The sequence below is a fragment of the Protopterus annectens genome, chromosome 4.part0 (assembly GCF_019279795.1).
Source record: "Protopterus annectens isolate FY-2018-M chromosome 4.part0, PAN1.0, whole genome shotgun sequence".
Classification (NCBI taxonomy): Eukaryota; Metazoa; Chordata; order Ceratodontiformes; family Protopteridae; genus Protopterus; species Protopterus annectens.
In genome coordinates, this window is record NC_056733.1 from 912,605,680 (window position 1) to 912,626,444 (window position 20,765).

At 44.5% G+C, this 20,765-nt stretch overlaps 1 protein-coding gene across 1 annotated transcript in view; it reads right to left on the reverse strand.

The window, feature by feature from the left end:
• RNF10 (ring finger protein 10) overlaps positions 1-20,765 on the reverse strand; it is a 2,146,785-nt gene that overhangs the window by 1,892,625 nt on the left and 233,395 nt on the right. The gene's annotated exons all lie outside the window — the stretch shown is intronic.

A 20,765-nucleotide genomic window follows, 5' to 3' on the forward strand; every position in this document is an offset into this window, starting at 1 on the left:
AAGGGCATTGTAGAGAACTGATAATGCAAGTAGCCTGCTTTGAAGCGTAGGTATCTTCTGCAAGATTCCCTGATTGGGATGTGCAGGTATGCTGCATTTAAATCTAGAGTTGCCAACCAGGCGTCTTTGCCTAGCATAGGGAATAACTGAAGAGTCAGCATCTTTAATTTTGGAACCTCCAGAAAGGTGTTTAGACAGATCCAGGATTGGACGCCATGATTGGTCTTTTCTGGGTACCAGGAAAAGCCTTGAATAGAAACCTTGTCCCTTTCCCTCTTCTGGCACCAGCTGAATAGCCGCCATGCTTGAGAGAAAGCACTTGTTTTTGAGCCTCTGCCCACTGGTTCGGGGGCAGGTCTGGCCATCTGTTTGGTGTTGTCAATGCGTGGAAATGACATCTGTATCCCTAGGACACTATTTAAAATCCAACTGCCCTGGGTTATGAGTTCCCAGTTCTTTGCACGAAAAGCAATCCTTCCTCCCAAAGTGGCGGCTGAAAGGCAAGTGCTTGGTAATTTTAAAAGGAAGTCACTGAGACTGTTTACTGTAGGGGGTGTCTTGTTAATTCCAGATTTGGAAGTGGAGACCCCCCACTACTTGGCTCCGAGAATACCCTGGGACTGAAACCTGGGCTTTTTGCTGTGCCTGGGTTTGGCTTGAGAGAGTCTGGAAGGGGCTGGAAAGGACCAATTCTTAGTAGGCCAATACCTACTAAATCTTGGAGGTTGCACTTGTAAGAAATCTTTAACAGTTTGCATAGATTTAGCTTTATCTACCATCTTTTTTAGAACTTCAGCCTTATTGCCAAACAGGCGTTCCTTATTTAAAGGAGCATCCAACAATTTAGCTTTAACATGATCAGGCAAAAGATTGCTCCTTAAGCTAAGCATGCCTTCTAAGCACAGAGCCAGTAACAGCAAACCTGCAGGAGGCCTCTAAAGAATCAAAACCACATTACAAAATGTTTTCCAACTTGTTCAGCAGTATGCATTAAATCCTGTAAAACTATTTTCCACAGTCAGGAATAATCATTTTCTGCTTAAGCAGTCCAATATGCTAATATTTTAACATATGAAATGGACAGTTTAATGCTCCGATCGCCAAGGTCGCAGAAGTATAAACCTTTTTACCCCATCTATCCAGCGCCCTGGAATCTCTATCAGAAGGGGTAGGATTTTTAGCATTAGAAGCCTTAATGCCCTTGGGCCACTGATAAATGATTTCTGGATATGCAACAGGATTTTTGAAAAGGAACTTGTGGGACTCTGGAACCCTGTAGTACCTGTCAGGTTTACTAGGAGCTGGAGGCAGGGAATCAGGGGCCAAACTGGATTCAGAGAACACAACAATGTCTAGTACAGGAGGTATAGCCAAAGGCCTATGCTGAGGTAGAAGCAGGAAATCCCTAAGGGGGGCCTCTTTTTTGAATCAGAAAATTCCTGGCTTTCCCAGTGGAAATGCTCCCTCAAGGCATGTAAAGCTTCCCCAAAAGAAAAGTCCTCAGGCGGGGAAGCAGAGGGAATGGAGTAGCCTGCATTGGAATCCTCATAAGTAGGTATGGACAAATCCAGGTCATTAGAAGAGTCGGAAGAAATAGAATCCTGATCAAAAGATTCATAATCAAGTTCAGCCCTAGGCCTCAGAGTGGGGGGTTGACTACCCCTGATTAGAGAAATTAGATATTCAGGCATTTTTATCTTTTTTTTAGGCATAGGGGCCTGAACATGTGGTCTGGGCGTCGGTGTTTTAGACATGGATCGAGATTTAGGCCTTAGTAATGAAGGCGGTGTTGATTTAATATGCAAGTCTGTAGGCCTGAATACACCCTCAGAAGCTGGTGCCTGCACAGCGACTCCAGACCCATCCAAGGTAGAGACATCCGCAGGTTCCATAGGTGAAGCATCTCGCGGCATTCCAGACTCCAAATGTGTCTCAGTAGAGGTCTGTGAATCAGAAGTAGCAGGTATCAGGTGCTGCAAAAGCGCTTGAGTACCGGCGAACTGGCTTAGGAGAAGTGTTGTCAGCATTTTTGGACCTCGGCGGCCTGTCTGTTTTTTTGGAACTCCGGTAGTCGGAAGGTTAACGGACGGCATTTCTGGATAATTAAACAGAGCCAAAATAATTAGAGGCAAAAATGTACAGATGACAGATAGTACACTGATAAAATAAAGCACAAGACAGACAAGCAAGGTACGTCGTGGTCAGGGCCTAGGCAAGGAATACAGCACGAATGAAAATCTGAGGTATTTGCTTTCCACAAGTAATGCAATTAACTTTTACTGACATCAGTAAGGAGCAAGAAAATGTTTCCCCAACGGGGTACTTAGCTTTAAGTTGAAGACTTCGGTTCTGAAACTCGAAAATGAAAATTTCAGGAGTCTGCCGACCTTCACTTGAGAACTGCTTCTGCTTCGGGCACCGCACGGCAAGAAAGACTGATGTAATGACGGCTGCATGCTTTATACTCCTGATGACCTGACGTCATGGAAGGGACAGCATCCGACACAGGACCCAAGACTTTGTTAAGGCCGACTGAGGGCAACCTGCCAGATTACCCAAATGTAATGACTGCAACAGTGAAACACGAAGAACATCCGATAGTGCCTGTAGCCTGCTTTGAAGCGTAGGTATCTTCTGCAAGATTCCCTAATTGGGATGTGCAGGTAGGCTTCCTTTAAATCCAGTGTTGCCAACCAGGCATCTTTGCCTAGCATAGGAAGTAGCTGGCGAAGAGTTAGCATCTTGAATTTTGGAATCGCCAAAAAAAAAGTGTTTAAGGTAGAAAGGTCCAGGATAGGGTGCCATGAATTGTCTTTATGGGTACCAGGAAAAGTCTTGAATAAAAACCTTGTCCCTTTTCCTCTTCTGGTACAGTTTCAATAGCCTTTATGCTTGAGAGAGAACTTGCTTTTGAGCCTCTGCCCGTTGATTTGGGGGTAGATCGGGCCAACTGTTTGGGGTTGGAAACATGTGGAAGTGAAATCTGTATCCTTCCGAAACTATTTAAAACCCATTTGTCCTGGGTAATGACTGCCCAGTTTTTGGCCTGCAGAGCAATCTCCCCCCACAAAGGAGCAGTCAGTTGAGAAGTGCTATGGAAAGTAATAAAGTCATTGAGAGAGCTTTCCATGGGGGGGGTCTTACTACTCCCTGATTTGGAAGTGGAACCCCCCCCCCCCCCACTGCTTAGTCTTGTGCGTACCCTGGGACTTAAAAGTACAGTTTTGTACCTACCATAAATGTAGATGTTCGAGGATTCCATTGCTGCAGTCCTGACTAGCCCCAGATGTCAGAAGACCCTAAAGACAAGTCCCAAAAACCTGCACCAAAAACAATATATACAACAATATATACAAAATATAAGCATGTAAACTCACCTACACAACCACCCCTAAATACAGAGGGAAGGAGCAATGGAATCCTCGAACATCTACATTTATGGTAGGTACAAAGTCTTCCATTGCTGCAGTCGGCTGGCAAATCATAAAGAAGTAGGAGCTGACAACATGCCTTGCAAAACAGCTGTGGCAAAACCAGCCCTAGACTTAGAGTAGATAGGAAGGTGATAATGCTTAGAGAAAGTATGCACTGAACTCCAAGTAGCTGCTTCCAAAATATCCTTAGTTGCCACCCCTTAGAAATGCTATTGAAGTGGCAGTAGCCCTAGTGGAATGAGGCCTAATCCCAGCTGGAATCTCATGATGGGAATAACAAAATGCAAAGCCAATCCACCTAGAAATAGTTTGTTTTGACACAGGCTTGCCCTGTGAACTCAAAGCAAAAGAAACAAACAATTGCTGAGACTGCCTAAAAACATCTAAAGTGTGCAAACAAATGAATAGTTTGGTTTAAAGCCACACTAGAAACCACCTTATCCTTATGGAAAATCAAAAGCTCTACTGCCATAAGGGCCTGCAACTCAGACACCCTTCTTGCAGAAGTAATAGCCAACAGAAAAGCAGTCTTCCATGACAAGTATTTCAATTCAGCAGTAGCTGCAGGCTCAAAGGGTTGTAGAGTAAGCTTTTCCAACACAAAATTGAGATCCCAAGCAGGAGTAGGAGCGGGGTCTTATATTCTTTGCCCCTCTAAGAAACTGCTTGAACAAAGGATGAAAACAAAGGTGGGTCACAATCATAGTGAGCTGAAATTGCTGCAGCATGAATCTTAATGGAAGAGAAGGACAAACCTTTGTCCAATAATTCAGTAAGATATTGAAGAGCCACACTAAAATAAAATCTCTTCCATTTTCCATAATCACATTTAAAACTTGTTGAGGAAGTTGAGACCTGCTGTGTTTCAACACAGAATATGCCAGGCTGTTAGATGAAGAGAGTGAAGCTTGACATTGAGCAGATCTGAGATAACAGATGAGGAATCAGAGGTAAAGGCCATGGAGGCTTCTTTACCAGACTCCGTAGTAGTGGAGCTATCAAAATCATCCTTGGCCTGTCTTGTCTGACCTTGAATCAACACGCTCCCTGGAAAGCACCTTGAAAGCCATTAATGCAAACTGGACTCATGTTGATATGTGGCCACTTCTGGCAGGCCACTGAGCTTGTATCCACTTTCCATTTTCCAGAGATCCCAAATGTCAAGCAATGTCCGCAGATCTGACTTGCCTCTGCGGTCTTGACTGGCCGGTTGTTTTGGTGATGTTCCTGAGCCCACCACAACAATTTTTTTGAAGGCAAGGTATTATTTGAATGACAGTGTCAAATCCTGGCAGTGCTGTGTCCATACATTTTGAGATACTCATTGTGTATTCCTCTCATATGCAGTTTGGCATTGGGAAGCACCAGAATACAAAGATGCCATGAACCCTAATGCTTGAAGGACTGTCCTTGCAGTCAGCTATCACTGGAGCCAGAACCTTTGTGAACTCTCGGCAGTAGATAAGCCAAAGGGCAATGCAGAGAACTGATAATGAGAATTTCCCCCTGTACAGCATCAAACCACATTGCAAAGAGAAGAAGAATACCCACTTGTTTGTCTGAACCAAATCCAGCAAACAACCACTCAATAATACACCCCAAAGCATCCATCCACCTTAGATTTCAATTGAAAAAGGATAATTCTGATATTTTTTCTGGGTCCGCCTGGACTCCAAGCAAATTTTTATGAGCTTCACCACCTATAATACCTATCAGGCTTAACAGGAGCAGGAGGCAAAGTCAGGGTTCAAGAGGCCTCTGCAAAAACATAACAAGAATTTCCCCTGGAATCAAGATGAAGTCTGGCCTTCCATTTAAAGTGCTCCCCTCATGGAATGCAGATCTGAAGGTAATGAAAATCCTCAGGTGGAAAGCTGCTGAGTGGAATCACATCATCATCATATCAGAGAAGTAGGAGGTCTGCTGCTCTTCCATGCAAGAATTCTGAAGCCTCTGCTGACTGTTCAAAACAAATCAAAACTCGGTTTCACCACCCTAGGCCTCCATCAAGTAGAGGCATAGAACCTCTAATCATAGTAATCAAAATCTCTGCCATTTTAAGCATATGTTTCTAGGTACAGCTCAGGCCCTAAACAAAGGTATACACAAGGTATGATAATCCCTATGAGGTATCTGTTTCACAAGAAACCTGGGGCTTCTGCTGGTTCTGGGTTTGGGTTGAGAAGGCCTGGAAGAGGCAGGAAAGGACCAATTCTTAGAGGGCTGATGCCTACTAAATCTTGGAGGATGAACTTGTAAGAAATCTTTAACAGTTTACATAGATTCAGCTTTTATCTTTTCATCTTTTAAATAACTTCTGATTTGTTGCCAAACAGGTGGTCCTGATTTTAGGGAGCATCCAACAATTCAGCTTTAACATGATCTGGCAAAGACAGTTACTTAAGCCAAGCATGCCTTCTAAGTACAGACCCAGTGACAGCAGCCCTGCAAGAGGCCTCTAATGAACCAAACCCACATTGCAAAGTATATTTTCCAACCTGTGCATTAAATCCTGTAAATCTATTTTCAGCACAGTCAGGAATAAACATTTTCTGTTTAAGCAATCCAATATGTTGCTGATATTTTTAACATATGAAACTGACAGTTTAAGGCCCTAATGGTCAAGGTTGCAGAAGTGTATACCTTCTTACCCCATCTATCAGCGCCCTGAAGTCTCGATCAGAAGGGGTAGGATTTTTAGCAGTAGTTGACTTAATGCCTTTGGGTCACCTGTGAAATAGTCTCAAGATCCGCAGTAGAATTTTTAAAAAGGAACTTGTGAAAATCAGGAACACTAATATCTATCAGGTTTTCTGGGAGCAGGAGGCAAAGAATCAGAGGCCAAACTAGATTCCGAAAAGGCATCAACAATGTCTAGTACAGGAGGGATAGCTAAAGGCCTGTGTTGAAGCAGGAGTAAAAAGTCCTTGAGCCTCTTTTTAGAATCAGAGTAATCCTGGCTTTCCCAGCGGAAATGCTCCCCAAGAGTATGCAAGGTTTCACCAAGAGAACTCCTCTGGACGGGAAGCAGAGGGAATAGAGTCCTCTGCATCAGAATCCGCATAACCAGATAAGGGTAAATCCAGGTCATCAGAAGAAACAAATTTCAGAATCCTGGTCAGAAGATTTATAAGCAAATTCAGTCCTAGGTCTCTTAGAAGGGGGTGGTTGGCTTCTCCTGATTAAAGTTATAAGGTCTTCAGCCATGTTTTTTAGGCATAGAGGCCTGAGCATGCGGCCTGGGCATCTTGTTTTCTAGGCATGGTTTGAGCTTTAGGCCTTAAAGAAGGTGGTGTGTATGTTTAATATGCAAGCTCGTAGGCCGGAATACACCCTCAGAAGCCGGTGCCTGCACAGCAGTTCTGGAGCCATCCAAGGTAGAGACATCAGCAGGTTCCACAGCTGAAGCATCTCACGGCATACCAGACTCCGAACGGGTCTCTGTAGACGCCTGCGAATCAGAAGGGGCTGCGAAGGAGCCTCACCGAGTACTGGCGAACTGGCAACTGGCTTAGAAGCATAGTCAGCAGCTTTGGACCTAGGTGGCATGTCTTTGCGGTTTTTCAGAATGCCGGTAGTCAAGACTGCTTACCAATGACACATCTGGATAATTGAACAGAGAACAAAAATATTTAGAAGCATAAATATACAGATGGATAGTTTTGTGCCTTAACCAGCAAACTGACAGTGAGGTACGTAGTGGTCAGGGCCTAGGCAAGTAATACAGTACAAATTAAAATCTGAGATGTTTGCTTTCCGCAAGAAATGCAATGAACTTTTACTGACATCGGTAAAGAGCAAGAAAGTTTCCCCAACGAGGTACATGGCTTTAGTTGAAGACTTCGGTTCTGAAACTAAAACGAAAATTTCATGAGTCGGCTGACCAGCACTTGCGAACTGCTGCTTCGAGCACAGCAAGAAAGACTGATGTAATGGCATCAGCTGCATGCTTTACACCCCTGACTACCTGACGTCATGGAAGATGAGACCACAACAGATGCAAGACCCAAGACTTTCATAATCAGGCCGACTGAGGGCTACTGCAAGCAGATAACCCAAATGTGATGACTGCAACGGTGAAACACGAAGATAATCATGTCTACCTCTGTTGTCCCTCCATGTGTTAAATATCTTGAATATTTTGGGCTCCAGTTTCCATTCATGTGGGTCCATGAGATTTCTGCTCAAGTCATCTGCCAGTGAATTTAGTTTGCCTGCCAGGAATTGAGCTTGTAGGTTAAGTTGGTAGCTCAAGGCTGTGGTCCACAAAGCCATGGCTCATCTGCAGTGTGGGTAGGAACGGGTTCCCCCCTGCTTATGTACCACATAACTGTGGTGTTGTCTGTCTACCAATAGTTATGCTAAAAGAATAAGGTCTTTGAAGGCAGTCAGAGCATTCTGTACAGCTAACATTTCTTTTTGATTGATATGCAGGTGCATCTGTTTTGGGTTACAGCTGCCCTGAATGCACTGCCCTGCCATGTAACCCCCCATCCATAGTCTGATGCATCTGTTAGGGGCTGTACAGCAGAGGATGGAGTGAAAGGGAGTCCCTCATTGTGGTAGCAGGCTTCTGCCCACCAAAGGAACTCTGCCCTTAGACAAGGAATGATAGGAATCACTGTTTCCAGGTCCTGAGAATGCTGACAGACTTTTTAGATACCATTGAGGTTTCCTCATATGTAATCTTGCATACTGAAGTAACAGAATGCAAGAGGCCATGAACCCCAGGGCTTGCAGGAGTTTCCCTGCAGATAGCTGGGTTTTTGTGGCCAATAGTCTGAAATAGGTTGTCAAATACACTCTGGAGTTTCTCTGGAGTGAAGAATGCCATCTGGGAAGTTGTGTTCAAGCTTGCTCCCAGGAATACAATCTGTTGGCAAGGTAATAGGTGCGATTTCCTCTTGTTGATGGTGTACCCCAGTGAGGTTAGAAGTCTCTTTACAAATGCCAGGTGTTGTAATAGCAAGTCCTGACTCTGTCTGAATTAGGCAATTGTCCAAGTATGGGTAAGTCTGAATATTTCTCTGCCTGCAAAATGCAATTACTGGTGCCAGGCACTTTGTGAAGACCCTGGGTGCAGTAGATAAGCCAAAGGGCCGTGCACAGAACTGGTAGTGCACTGTACCAGCTTTGAATCTGAGGCATCTTCAGCAATTTTGTATGATAGGGACATGCAGGTATGCCTCTGAGGTCCAGAGTAACAAGCCAAGCCTTCTTGCCCAGCATGAATTTCGGAATATCCAGGTATTTAGAATTGAAAGGTCTAGTATGGGCCGCCAGGCCTTGTCCTTTCTGGGGACCAGGAAGAGTCTCGAGTAAAAGCCTTGTCCCTGTTGTGGTACTTTTTGAATAGCTCTCATGTCCATGAGGGCTGAAATCTGTTTTTGTGCTTCTGCCCATTGATTTTGTGGCAGGTCTGGCATTCCTTTTAGCCTTGGTAAAGTATGAAAGTGGAACCTGTAACCTTGAGACAATATTCAGAACCCATTTGTCTTGGGTGACTGATTGCCAGTTTTGAGAAAAAAGTGTTAATTTTCCCCCTAAGGGGGCTTCCAAAAGGGAAGTGCTTGGCGTACGAAGGGGAAAGTCATTGTGACCATTTCCTGTAAGGTTGAGACTTGTCCTCACCTCCTTTTGGGGTTGAGGTGCCCCCACTGTCGTCTGTTTGAGCCTTGGGGTTGAGATCTGCCTCTTGGGCGTCTGTATCTGCCTCTCTGTGGCCTGACACTGGAAAGGACCAATTCTTTGTTGGCCAATTTCTGCTAAATCGAGGTGGCTGTACCTGTAAGAAATCCTTCACTGTTTGCATAGATTTAACTTTATCCTCCATTTTCTTTAACACCTCTTCTGCCTTACCACCAAACAAGGTATCATGCTGTAAAGCAGCATCCAATAATTTTGCCTTAACATGATCAGGCAAACTCTGTTCTTTTAACCAAGCATGTCTTCGAATCACAGAACCTGCAACTGCGGCTCTACAAGAGGCTTCTAAAGAATCAAAACCACATTGCAGAGTAAGTTTTCCCACCTGTTCAACTGCATGCAATAAATTCTGCATTTCTTTACAATCAGGAGCTTCTGAGCTTGCAAGCATTTTCTGTTTTAACTGAGCCATTAAATATTGTTGGTACTCAAGCATGGGAAACTGGCAATGTAAAGCTCTTACTGCTAAAGTTGCAGAAGTGTATACTTTCTTCCCCCATATATCCAAAGCTCTGGAATCTGTCAGAGGGTACTGGATTTTTTGCAATGGAAGCCTTAACCCCTTTTGGACCCTGGGAAATAGTTTCTGGATCAGCAGAAGGGTTTTTATAAAGAAACTTGTGAGAGTCAGGGACTCTAATACCTATCTGGCTTGGCTGGTGCAGGGGGCAAAGAATCGGGAGATAAGCTGGATTCAGAGAACACATCATCCACAATATCTAGCACAGGCGGAATAGCCAGGGGCCTGTGCTGAGGCAATAAAAGGAAATCCCTGAGCCTTTTCTTGGATTCTGAGAAATCATGACTTTCCCAATGGAAATGCTCCCTCATGGTATGTAAAGTTTCCCCAAAAGAGTAATCCTCAGGAGGACAGGCTGAAGGGATAGATTCTTCAGCATCAGAATTCTCATAGGGGGTAGAGAGCATCCCTGGTCTGAAGAGGAATCAGAGGAAATAGAAACCTGATCAGAGGAATCAGTCTGTATTCCTGCCTAGGCCTTTTCTCAGGAGGGGGATGGGAACCCCTGATTACAGTAATGAGGTCTTCGGCCATTTTGAGCATCTGTTTCTTGGGATTTGAGGACTGTCCAGGAGAATGCTGCACTTTGTCTTTAATGGTACTTTTGTCTTGGCTGTTGTTTTAATGGTAAGTTGTGAAGGTCTGAAAACACCCTCAGAAGCCGATGCCTGCTCAGCAGCTCCAGACCCATCTGAGGGATTAGTTTCCGTAGGCCCAGTACCTTGAGTTTCCAGAGGCCTAGTTGTCTCCACGTGGGAGTCGGAAGTGGCCTGTGGCTCTGAGGTTGTGGGTGTCAGGGGCTGCAAAAGCGCCTCACTGAGAACCGGCGACTGGCCTAGAAGAGGTTACGTCTGTTTTGGACCTCAGATGCCTGTCTTTATCCTTGTCCTTGCGTTATTTCGGTATTGAGGTCAGTTGATCCGACGGCATAGTATAATTGAACCTTCGGCCAAAGTAGTGCAAAGCAAAATCAAAATGTCTTAATATTGTGTTTTTTAAATTTAGCACAAAACCGACAACTAGTGATGTCGTGATCAGGGCCTAGGCATGGAATACAGTAAGAATGGAAGTCATTATGAGGTATTTGCTTCCCACAAGAAATACAATTAACTTTTTCTGACATCTGTCAGAGGCAAGAAAAAAAGTTTCCCCAACGGGGTACTTAGCTTTATTAAAGACTTCGGATCTGAAATTCGACTTCGAAAATCTCAGGAGTCGGCCGACCGGCATTTGTGAACTGCTTCTGCTTCGGGCACCGCGTAGCAAGAAAGACTGAAGAAAATGACGTTGGATGCATCTTGTATATCCCTGGCACACTGACGTCAGGGAAGAAGCGACAGCAACTGACACCGGACCAAGAACTTGGAACTCTGGCCAACTGCAGGACCGCCTGACGGCAGGATAACCCAAGTGTAATGGCTGCAGCAATGTAACACTATGAACATGACTGTGCATGGGGCCTGCCCTGAAACTTGGGTATTTTCTGCAGGATTCCCTTATTGGGATATGCAGGTAACCTTTTAAGTCTAGGGTTGCCAGCCAGGCATCCCTGGCTAGCATAGGAAGAAGCTGCTGAAGAGTTAGCATTTTGAATTTTGGAACCACCAGGAAGGTGTTGAGAATACACAGGTCCAGGATAGGACGCCAGGAGTTTTCTTTTCTGGGAAAGTACAGTTTTGTACCTACCATAAATGTAGATGTTAGAGTGCTAATACAGCTGCAGTCATAACAGATGGGGTTCTCCTGCCGTCAGGCGGGTCCTCAGTCGGCCGAATTCCAAAGTCTAGGTCCGGCGTCGGTTGTAGTCGCTTCTTCCCTGACGTCAGTGCGACAGGGGTATAAAAGAACCAGCAGACGCCATTTTCTTCAGTTTTTCTTGCCCCAGATGTCAGGTGCCCTCAGAAAGAAGGCAATACATAAATTTGTGTAATAAAGCAATGCCATATAATCAAAATACAATAATGCAAGCAAATACATCATGAATGAATACCCCAATCAGGTTGCATGAGGAGGTGTTAGCCAATAGGCCTGTCCCAAGAGGGGAAGGAGGGAGGGAAACCTGGACTGCAGCTGTATTAGCACTCGAACATCTACATTTACGGTAGGTACAAAACTGTACTATGTTCATCGTGCATACAGCTACAGTCATAACAGATGGGTAGAATCCCAAAGCTAAGAAAGGGGTGGTAGGCACTAGGTGGAAAGTACAGTTTTGTACCTACCATAAATGTAGATGTTCGAGTGCTAATACAGCTGCAGTAATCACAGATGGGTTCTCTGTCAGGGGTCCCTCGGTCGGCAATTCCAAAGTCTTGGTCCGGCGTCGGTTGTTGTCGCTTTCTCTTCTGACGTCAGTGAGGCCAGAGTATACAAGACACAGCCGACGCCATGTTCTTCAGTCTTTCTTGCCCCAGATGTCAGGTGCCCCCAGAAGGAAGGCAATACCTAAATAGTGCTTATATACATACAAGCAATGCAATATAATCCAAAATCAGTGGTAGCAAGCAAATAAAACATAGCCGGATAACCCAGTCAGGTAGTATGAAGAGGTTGCTAGGCCTCATGCCTTTACCAAGTGGGGAAGGAGGGAGGGAAACCTGTACTGCAGCTGTATTAGCACTCTAACATCTACATTTATGGTAGGTACAAAACTGTACTATGTTCATCGTGCATACAGCTGCAGTAATCACAGATGGGTAGAATCCCAAAGCTATGTACTGGGTGGTAGGTACTAGGAGGAACTGGGTTGAGCCAAAATGCCCTGCAAAACAGCAGTGGCAAAACCTGCTCTTGTTCTGGAATATAAAGGCAGATGGTAGTGTTTTGTGAAGGTATGTACAGAACTCCAAGTGGCTGCCTCCAAAATATCTTTGGTAGGAACTCCTCTGAGGAAGGCTGTAGAGGTAGCTGTGGCCCTGGTGGAGTGTGATCTGATACCTGCAGGAACAGATTTTCCATGATAGGAGTAACAAAACCGTATGCAGTGGCCTATCCACTTTGAAATAGTCTGTTTTGTAACTGGCTTCCCTTGAGCTCCTACAGCATAGGACACAGTTGTTCTGATTTCCTGAAGGACTTTGTTCTGTCCAAATAATAACGAAGCTGCCTATGGATGTCTAAGGAGTGTAGCAGCCTTTCCCCTTTGTTTTGAGGATTGGGGTAAAAGGTGGGTAGGTGTATGGCTTGATTTAAAGCTACCCTGGATACCACTTTAGGCATAAATGATGGGTTGGTGCGAAGGAAACCCTGTCCTGATGGAAAATGAGAAAGGGCTGCACTGCCATGAGGGCCTGAAGTTCAGAAACCCTACGAGCTGAAGTGATGGCCAGAAGGAAGGCTGTCTTCCAGGACAAATATTGCAAATCTGTTGAGGCAGCTGGTTCAAAAGGAGGCAATGTTAATTTTTCTAGTATGTAATTAAGATCCCAGGCTGGTATTGGTTGTTTCCTTGGTGGTCTTATATTCTTAGCCCCTCTGAGGAACTGTCGTAAGAGTGGGTGAGAAAATAAAGGAGGATCAGTGTTGAATTCTGCAGAGATGGCTGAGGCATGGATTTTTATGGAAGAAAAAGAAAGTCCATTGTTCAATAGCTCCGCTAGGTACTGTAATACCTGAGACAAGTTCAGTTTTCTATGGTCCTGGCCTTTTTTCTCATTCCAAGCGCAAAACCGCTTCCATTTTGCGGAGTAAGCTTTTCTTGTAGCTGGCCTTCTGGCCTCCAAAATGACATCCTGTACCTCCTTGGAGAGTAGGTTCTGTTGTGGTGTTAAGGAATTTTCCATGCAGCGAGATTGAGTGTTTTCAGCTGACTGTGGAGAGTTTTGTAGCTGTGCTGAGTCAGCAGAAGAGGCATTAGAGGCAGGGACCAGAGAGGAGTATGTGCTAGGCTCCTCAGGAGTGGGTACCAGTGTTGCCTTGGCCAATCTGGAGCAATCAGTATCATCTTCGGTTTGTCTGTTCTTGCTTTCAAAAGCACCTTGGGCAGAAGAGGCAGAGGTGGGAATGCGTACTGTCCAACTGAATGAAAGGGCGTCCACTCTCCAGGCCTTTGGGTGAAAAGTCTTTGAACAAAACTTTTCCAATTGATGATTCCTGTGGGAGGCAAAAAGATTTATCTGGCCTCCCCCATGCTTGGATTATTTCTGCAAACACCTGAGGATGCAACTTCCATTCGTGTGGATCTGTCATTTTTCTGCTTAGATTGTCTGCCAGTGTGTTTTCCAATCCTGGCAAGTACTGTGCTTGAAGTTCGATTTGTCTTTCCAGAGCCAAATTCCAAAGAGTCATGGCTAGTCTGCACAAGGGGTATGAATGTGTTCCTCCTTGTTTATGTACCACATTACCGTGGTGTTGTCTGTTCTTATCAGTAATTATCCTGGATGCAGGAAGTCCTTGAAAGCTGTAATTGCATTTATTACTGCTAGCATTTCTTTTTGATTGATGTGAAGGTGCTTTTCTTTTTGGGACCATTTGCCCTGAATCCACCTGTTAGTCATGTGCGCCCCCCCAGGCGTAGTCTGAGGCGTCTGTGGTTATGACTTGTTTTGTTGAGGCTTGCAGAATGGGAGGCCTTTGCTTGCTTGACATGCTTAGGCCCACCATAGAAATTCCTTTTGCAAACATGGAATTATTGATATTATTGTTTCCAAACTGTGACTGTGTTGAGACCATAGGTTTTTTAGGTACCATTGAAGTTTCCTCATATGCAGCTTTGCAAATGGGGTTAATAGAATGCAAGATGCCATGAATCCCAGAGCCTGCAGGATTTTCCTTGCAGTAAGCCTGGTACTTTTTGCTAGTATTTTGAAGTACTGAGATAGTTGCCCTTGTTTTTCTGGTGTAAGGTAGGCCATCTGGGTGTTTGTGTCCAAGTTGGCACCCAGGAAAGTTATTTTCTGGGATGGTGTTAGCCTTGATTTCTCTTTGCTGATTGTATATCCCAGAGAAAGCAGTAACTGTGTCACATATGCCAGATGTTCCAGAAGTATGTTCTTGTTGTCGGCTTGGATCAGGCAGTAGTCCAGAGAAGGGTAAATTTGTATCCCTTGAAGTCTGCAGTAGGCAATCACTGATGCCAGGCACTTTGTGAATACTCTGGGAGCAGTAGATAAGCCAAAGGGCAATGCAGAGAACTGATAGTGGATTGAACCTGCAAGAAATCTGAGGTATCTTCTGCAGCTTTGTCTGATTGGGACATGCAGGTATGCCTCCTTGAGGTCCAATGTTACCAGCCAAAACTCCTTGCCCAGCATGGGAAGAAGCTGCTGTAATGTGAGCATCTTGAATTTTGGTACGATTAGAAATGTGTTTAGGGTGGATAGTCCAAAATGGGTCTCCAGTCGGTTCCTTTCCTTGGTACCAGGAAAAGTCTTGAATAAAAACCTTGACCTTGTTGGTGGGTAGGTACCTCTTGAATAGCTCATGCTTATGAGCTTTGAAATTTGCAGTTGTGCCTCTGCCCTTTGATTTTGTGGCAGGTTTGGCATGCCTCTCATTTTGGAAGAGTGTGAAATTGAAATTTGTAGCCTCTGTTTATAATGTCCAGGATCCATTTGTCTGTTGTGACAATATGCCAATTGCTTGCAAATAGTGCTAGTTTTCCTCCCAAAGGTGCTGCCAGCTGAGACATGCTTGGCATGGAAATAAGGGAGTCATTGGGTTTGCTTCCTGTATTGTTGTGCACTGTCTTCGCCACCTCTTGGTGCTGGAGTTTGCCATTGTCGGCCTCTATATGATCCTTGTGATTGCCCTCTGCCCCTTGTGCGTCTGTATCTACCTCTTTGGGGCTTGTCAGTGGCTGGAAAGGACCAGTTTTTTGAAGGCCAATTTTTGCTAAAACGTGGTGGTTGGACCTGTAAGAAAGCTTTGACAGTTTGCATAGATTTGGCTTTTTCTTCCATTTTCCGTAGTATCTCCTCAGCATTAGTACCAAACAGCACATCCTTTTGTAAAGGAGCATCTAGAAGTTTAGCTTTCACATGATCAGGTAAATTTTGTTCCCCAAGCCAGGCGTGTCTGCAAATGACTGATCCTGTAGCTGCCACTCTACTTGAGGCCTCTAGGGCATCATAACCACATTGTAAAGTGTGTTTACCCACTTGTTCTGCACTATGCATCATATCCTGTAACTCCTTTAAATCTTGTTGTTCAGGTTGAGACATTTTGTTCAATTGTGATAACAGGAACTGTTGATATTTAAGCATATGAAACTGACAACTTAAAGCCCTCATGGCTAGGGTGGCAGAGGTATATACCTTTTTACCCCACCTTTCTAAAGATCGTGATTCCCTTTCTGCAGGAAGTGGATTTTTGGCAGTGGAGGCCTTCAATCCCTTGGGGCCTTGTGAAATGGTTTCAGGGTCAGCATTATGGCTTTTGAAGAGAAATTGGTGAGAGCTGGGTACTCTGTAATACCTATCAGGTTTGACTGGTGCAGGAGGCAGAGTATCCGGGTTAAGACAAGCCTCCGAATAGACATCATCCAGTATGTCCAAAACAGGGGGTATAGCCAGAGGTCTGTGTTGAGGTAACAAAAGAAATTCCCTAAGTCTTTTCTTGGAATCTGAAAAGTCTTGGCCTTCCCAATGGAAGTGTTCCCTCAAGGTGTGTAAGGTTTCCCCAAAGGAAAAATCCTCAGGAGGGGATACAGAGGAATGGACTGTTCTGCATCGAATCCTCAAAAGGAGAGTAAGAGTGTTCCTCTGCATCAGAATGTTCTGATAAAATGGATCCCTGATCAGAAGAGGGAGAATCTTCCTCCACTCTGGGTGTCTTGTCTGGAGGGGGTTGAGAACCTCTGATAAGAGTAATTAAATCCTCAGCCATTCTAAGCATCTGTTTTTTAGGCATGGGACCTGGAGATGGGCCCTGTACAACAGGCCTCATGGGCTGCCTGGCTGCTTTGGATTTAGTAAAGGCCTTAATTGAAAAAAGATGAGGGCCTAAATACACCATGGGTGGAGGTGGACCTGTCCACATGAGTAGGCTCAACATTAGCAGAGGCTTCGGTTGTAGTCTGGGAAAGGGCCGAAGACCCAGCGGTCTCGGGTACAGAGGACACCGCCAAAGAAGTGTCGTCGGTAGTCAGGGACTGCAAAGGCGTCTCGCTGAGAACCGGCCCACGTGTAGCCTGTTTTGGCGTGGTGTCGACGGGGACCGCGGGCCTCGCGTGTCGGTCCTTTTCCTTGCGTTTTTGGTCAAAACGGTAGTCGGAGTGTCAGACGATATTTTATAATCAAAAGCTTTACCAAAGTAGTGCTGGGCGAACTCCGCCCGACACTTAGTGCATTTATTGAAGGTAGCGCAAAAGCTACAGCCCGAGACGTCGTGGTCTGGGCCCAAACAAGGTATGCAGCGGGAATGAAAATCCTTATGCGGTATTTGCTTCCCACAAGAAATACAATTATTAACTTTCTGACATCGGTCTGAGGCAAGAAAAGTTTCCCCAACGGGGTACTTAGCTTTAATGAAGACTTCGGATTCCAAAATATTCGTAATTCAGGAGCTGGCCGACAGGCACTTGCAAACTGCTTCTGCTTCGGGCACCGCGCGGCAAAAAAGACTGAAGAACATGGCGTCGGCTGTGTCTTATATACTCTGGCCTCACTGACGTCAGAAGAGAAAGCGACGACAACCGACGCCGGACCAAGACTTTGGAATTCGGCCGACCCGAGGGACCGCCTGACTGCGGAGAACCCATCTGTGATTACTGCAGCTGTATGCACGATGAACATCTAGGAGGAGCCAGAATGCCCTGCAAGACTGCAGTGGCAAAGCCCGCTCTAGATTTGGAGTATAATGGAAGGTGGTAGTGCTTGGAGAAGGTATGCACAGAACTCCAAGTGGCTGCTTCCAAAATATCTTTGGTAGGAACTCCTCTGAGAAAAGCTGCAGAGGTAGCCGTGGCCCTTGTGGAGTGAGATCTGATGCCTGTAGGTACAGTTTTGCCATGAAAAAAATAGCTAAAGCGTATGCAGTGGGCTATCCATTTTGAGATTGTCTGTTTGGAAATTGGCTTCCCTTGAGCTCCTATAGCATAGGACACAGAGCTGTTCTGATTTTCTGAAAGGCTTTGTTCTGTCCAAATAACGCAGTTGTCTGTGGATGTCCAAGGAATGTAGTAATCTCTCCCCTTTGTTTTGAGGATTAGGATAAAAGGTAGGTAAGTGTATAGCCTGATTCAAAGCTACCCTGGATACCACTTTTGGCATAAAGGACGGGTTGTTTCGTAAGGAAACTCTATCCTGATGGAAGATAAAAGGCTGCACAGCCATGAGAGCTTGTAGCTATTTATTTTTTATTTGCAGTTGGTTTACCAGGATAGTCCATTGGGCCAAATGAACCCATTTTCAATGGAGTCCTGGGGAGAAAAGCTCCAAATAAGGTTACAGTAGGATTTACATCCATATTACAATAATTACAAGAATTTTACAAATATAGTATACAATATGTGGTAGACAGAGTACTGTTCACATTACAGTTAGAGCAAACACTTAGGAAGAACTGGTGGTAAACATTTTAGATGATACAGGCTAGAGAAGGTAAGCATTTTAATTTAGAAAGTAAGAAACAATTGCAACAAAGCAGACAATGTAGTGTACAAAAATTTTTTTTTTTTTTGGAGGAAAGTGTCAAGTCAGTATGGATCATGAAGGATGTGAGCATGAGCATTCCCACTGGGAAAGTAGATGAGAGTGAAGAGATTTTTTGAATGTAAGGTGGTTGAAAGTGGTGCGAATGGCAGGAGGTAGGGAGTTAGAGTCGTGCAAAACTAAAGTTTAGGAGATTTTTACCAGGGGGACGATTTGGCTTGTACAATTAGATTAGATTTTGGTTGTTAGATCCAAGTACCCTGCTGGGAAGGTGAAATTTAAATGCAGAAGAGATGGACAGAGGTCAGGTTTGAAAATGAGCTTATGAGCAAGAGTAAGTTGAGAATAGATAAGTTGGTTAGGAAGTTCAAGCCATTTTAATTTATGGAGTAAAGAGCAATGGTGGGTAGAAGATTTATGGCTGGTAGCGAATTTAGCAATTTTATTGTAACAGGAGGAAAGTTTTGTTTTAAGGGAAGATGGGATGTTGGTTAGGAGTGGGGCTCCGTAGAGAAGAGAGGGGATGAGGAATGAGGTAGAGAGTGTGATTTTAGTGGAGGGTGTAAGGTAGCGATTGTGTCGGTATAGCATGCCTAGTTTTTGATGTGTTTTTTTTATGTTGAGTTGAATGTGAGAGTTGAATTTAAGGTGACTGTCTATTTGAACACCAAGTAATTTAGCAGTGGACACCAATTCCAGGGATGTGTTGTTGTGGCTGTTAATAGAGAATTAGTATTGATAGAGATGTGTTTAGAGGGGGTAAATACCATTAGTTTGGTTTTAGAGGCATTAAGAACAAGGTGGTTATCTTTCATCCAGAGTTCAGTGGAAGAGAAGGCATCTTGTGTAAGCTTTTGTAGTACTGGGAAGGATGTACCAGTGCAGATGATAGTTGAATTTGCGTACTGGATAACGCTGGAGAATGGAATAGAGTTGTGGAAGTCTTTAATGAATATATTAAATAGCAGAGGACCCAGTATGGAGCCCTGGGGAACTCCAGTTGGGGTGATTAGAAAAGAGGATGTGGCCTTTGTCCATTTAACTGCTTGATATCTATTTGATAAGTAGCTAGAGAACCAGGACAGTGAGGAAGGAGATAAGTTGAGAGAGTTTGGTTAGAAGGAGCTTGTGAGAGATAGTGTCAAAGGCCTTTAAAAGATCAAGTAAGAGGGTAGCGACAATATGACCAGAGTCCCGAGCTTTATTTACAGTTTCTAGGAAGGAGAGGAGGGCTGACAGTGCTGTGGCCGGGTCTAAAACCGTGCTGAGTTGGAGTGAGCAGATTATTGCCTAAGAGTTAAGGTAGTAGCTGTAAATGGATACACTTTTCTAGGAGTTTAGAGATGGGGGATAAGATAGCTATGGGGCGGAAGTTTGCAATATTGTTGTTATTGCCACCTTTGTGTGAAGGTATGATGTAAGCCTTTTTCCAGATTTGGGGTACCATGCTTTCTTGGATAGAGCGGTTGATTAGTATACTGATGGGGTAGGCTATGGCCTCAGCAGAAATGCGGAGGAAGTAAGAAGGAATGTTGTCAGGGGCATTGGAGCATGGTTTTAGTTTTTGTAAAAGTTTTTTTATTGTGGATGTCTGAATTGGTTTTAGTGATAGAGGTGTGTGAAGAGGGGGTGACAGACGGAGAGGGAGTGGTAGTAGAGATGGAGGAGTAGGGAGGAGGTGTGTGAAGAGGGGGTGACAGACGGACAGGGAGTGGTAGTAGAGATGGAGGAGTAGGGAGGAGGTGTGTGAAGAGGGGGTGACAGATGGAGAGGGAGTGGTAGTAGAGATGGAGGAGTAGGGAGGAGGTGTGAAGAGGGGTGACAGAGATGGAGAGGGAGTGGTAGTAGAGATGGAGGAGTAGGGAGGAGGTGTGTGAAGAGGGGGTGACAGATGGAGAGGGAGTGGTAGTAGAGATGGAGGAGTAGGGAGGAGTGCTAGTGGGAGAAGTGGAGGATGGAGAGGTATTGGAGAATGAAGATGTTAGTTTGGAGATGGAATCTATGAAAAATGACTTGAATTGTGTAGCTAAGTCCTTGTCAGAAGCATTGGGGTCAGGAGTGGGGTTGAGCAAGTTGCCAGGATTGATAAGGGTAGATATTCCTTTCCAGAACTTCTGAGGGTTTGTTTTATTATTCTTTTGAAGTTTGGAGAAATAGTTTGGTCGATCAGCAATAATGAGCTTTTTTACTTTATTTCTGAGTTGTTTTGAATTCGAGATGGGATAGGGGAGATTTATTTTTATGGTAAAGTGCCCAGATTATCTCTGTTTCATAGCTGCTAGAGTAGTTTTGGTTAGCCAAGGGGTAGTTTTTAGTTTTATTCTTTTGGAGCTTAGGGGAGCATGGTGATCTAGGATATTTAAAAAGGTTGTTGAAGTGAGCTACTGCATCATCTAGGGTTAGAGTTTTTAGAATATACCAGTTGATTGCTTTTAGAGAGTCAGTGAAAGCTGTTGGTTTAAAGTTTTTTTGATTGCGTATGGTAATGTAGTTATGTGTTCTTAGTAAAGGTGT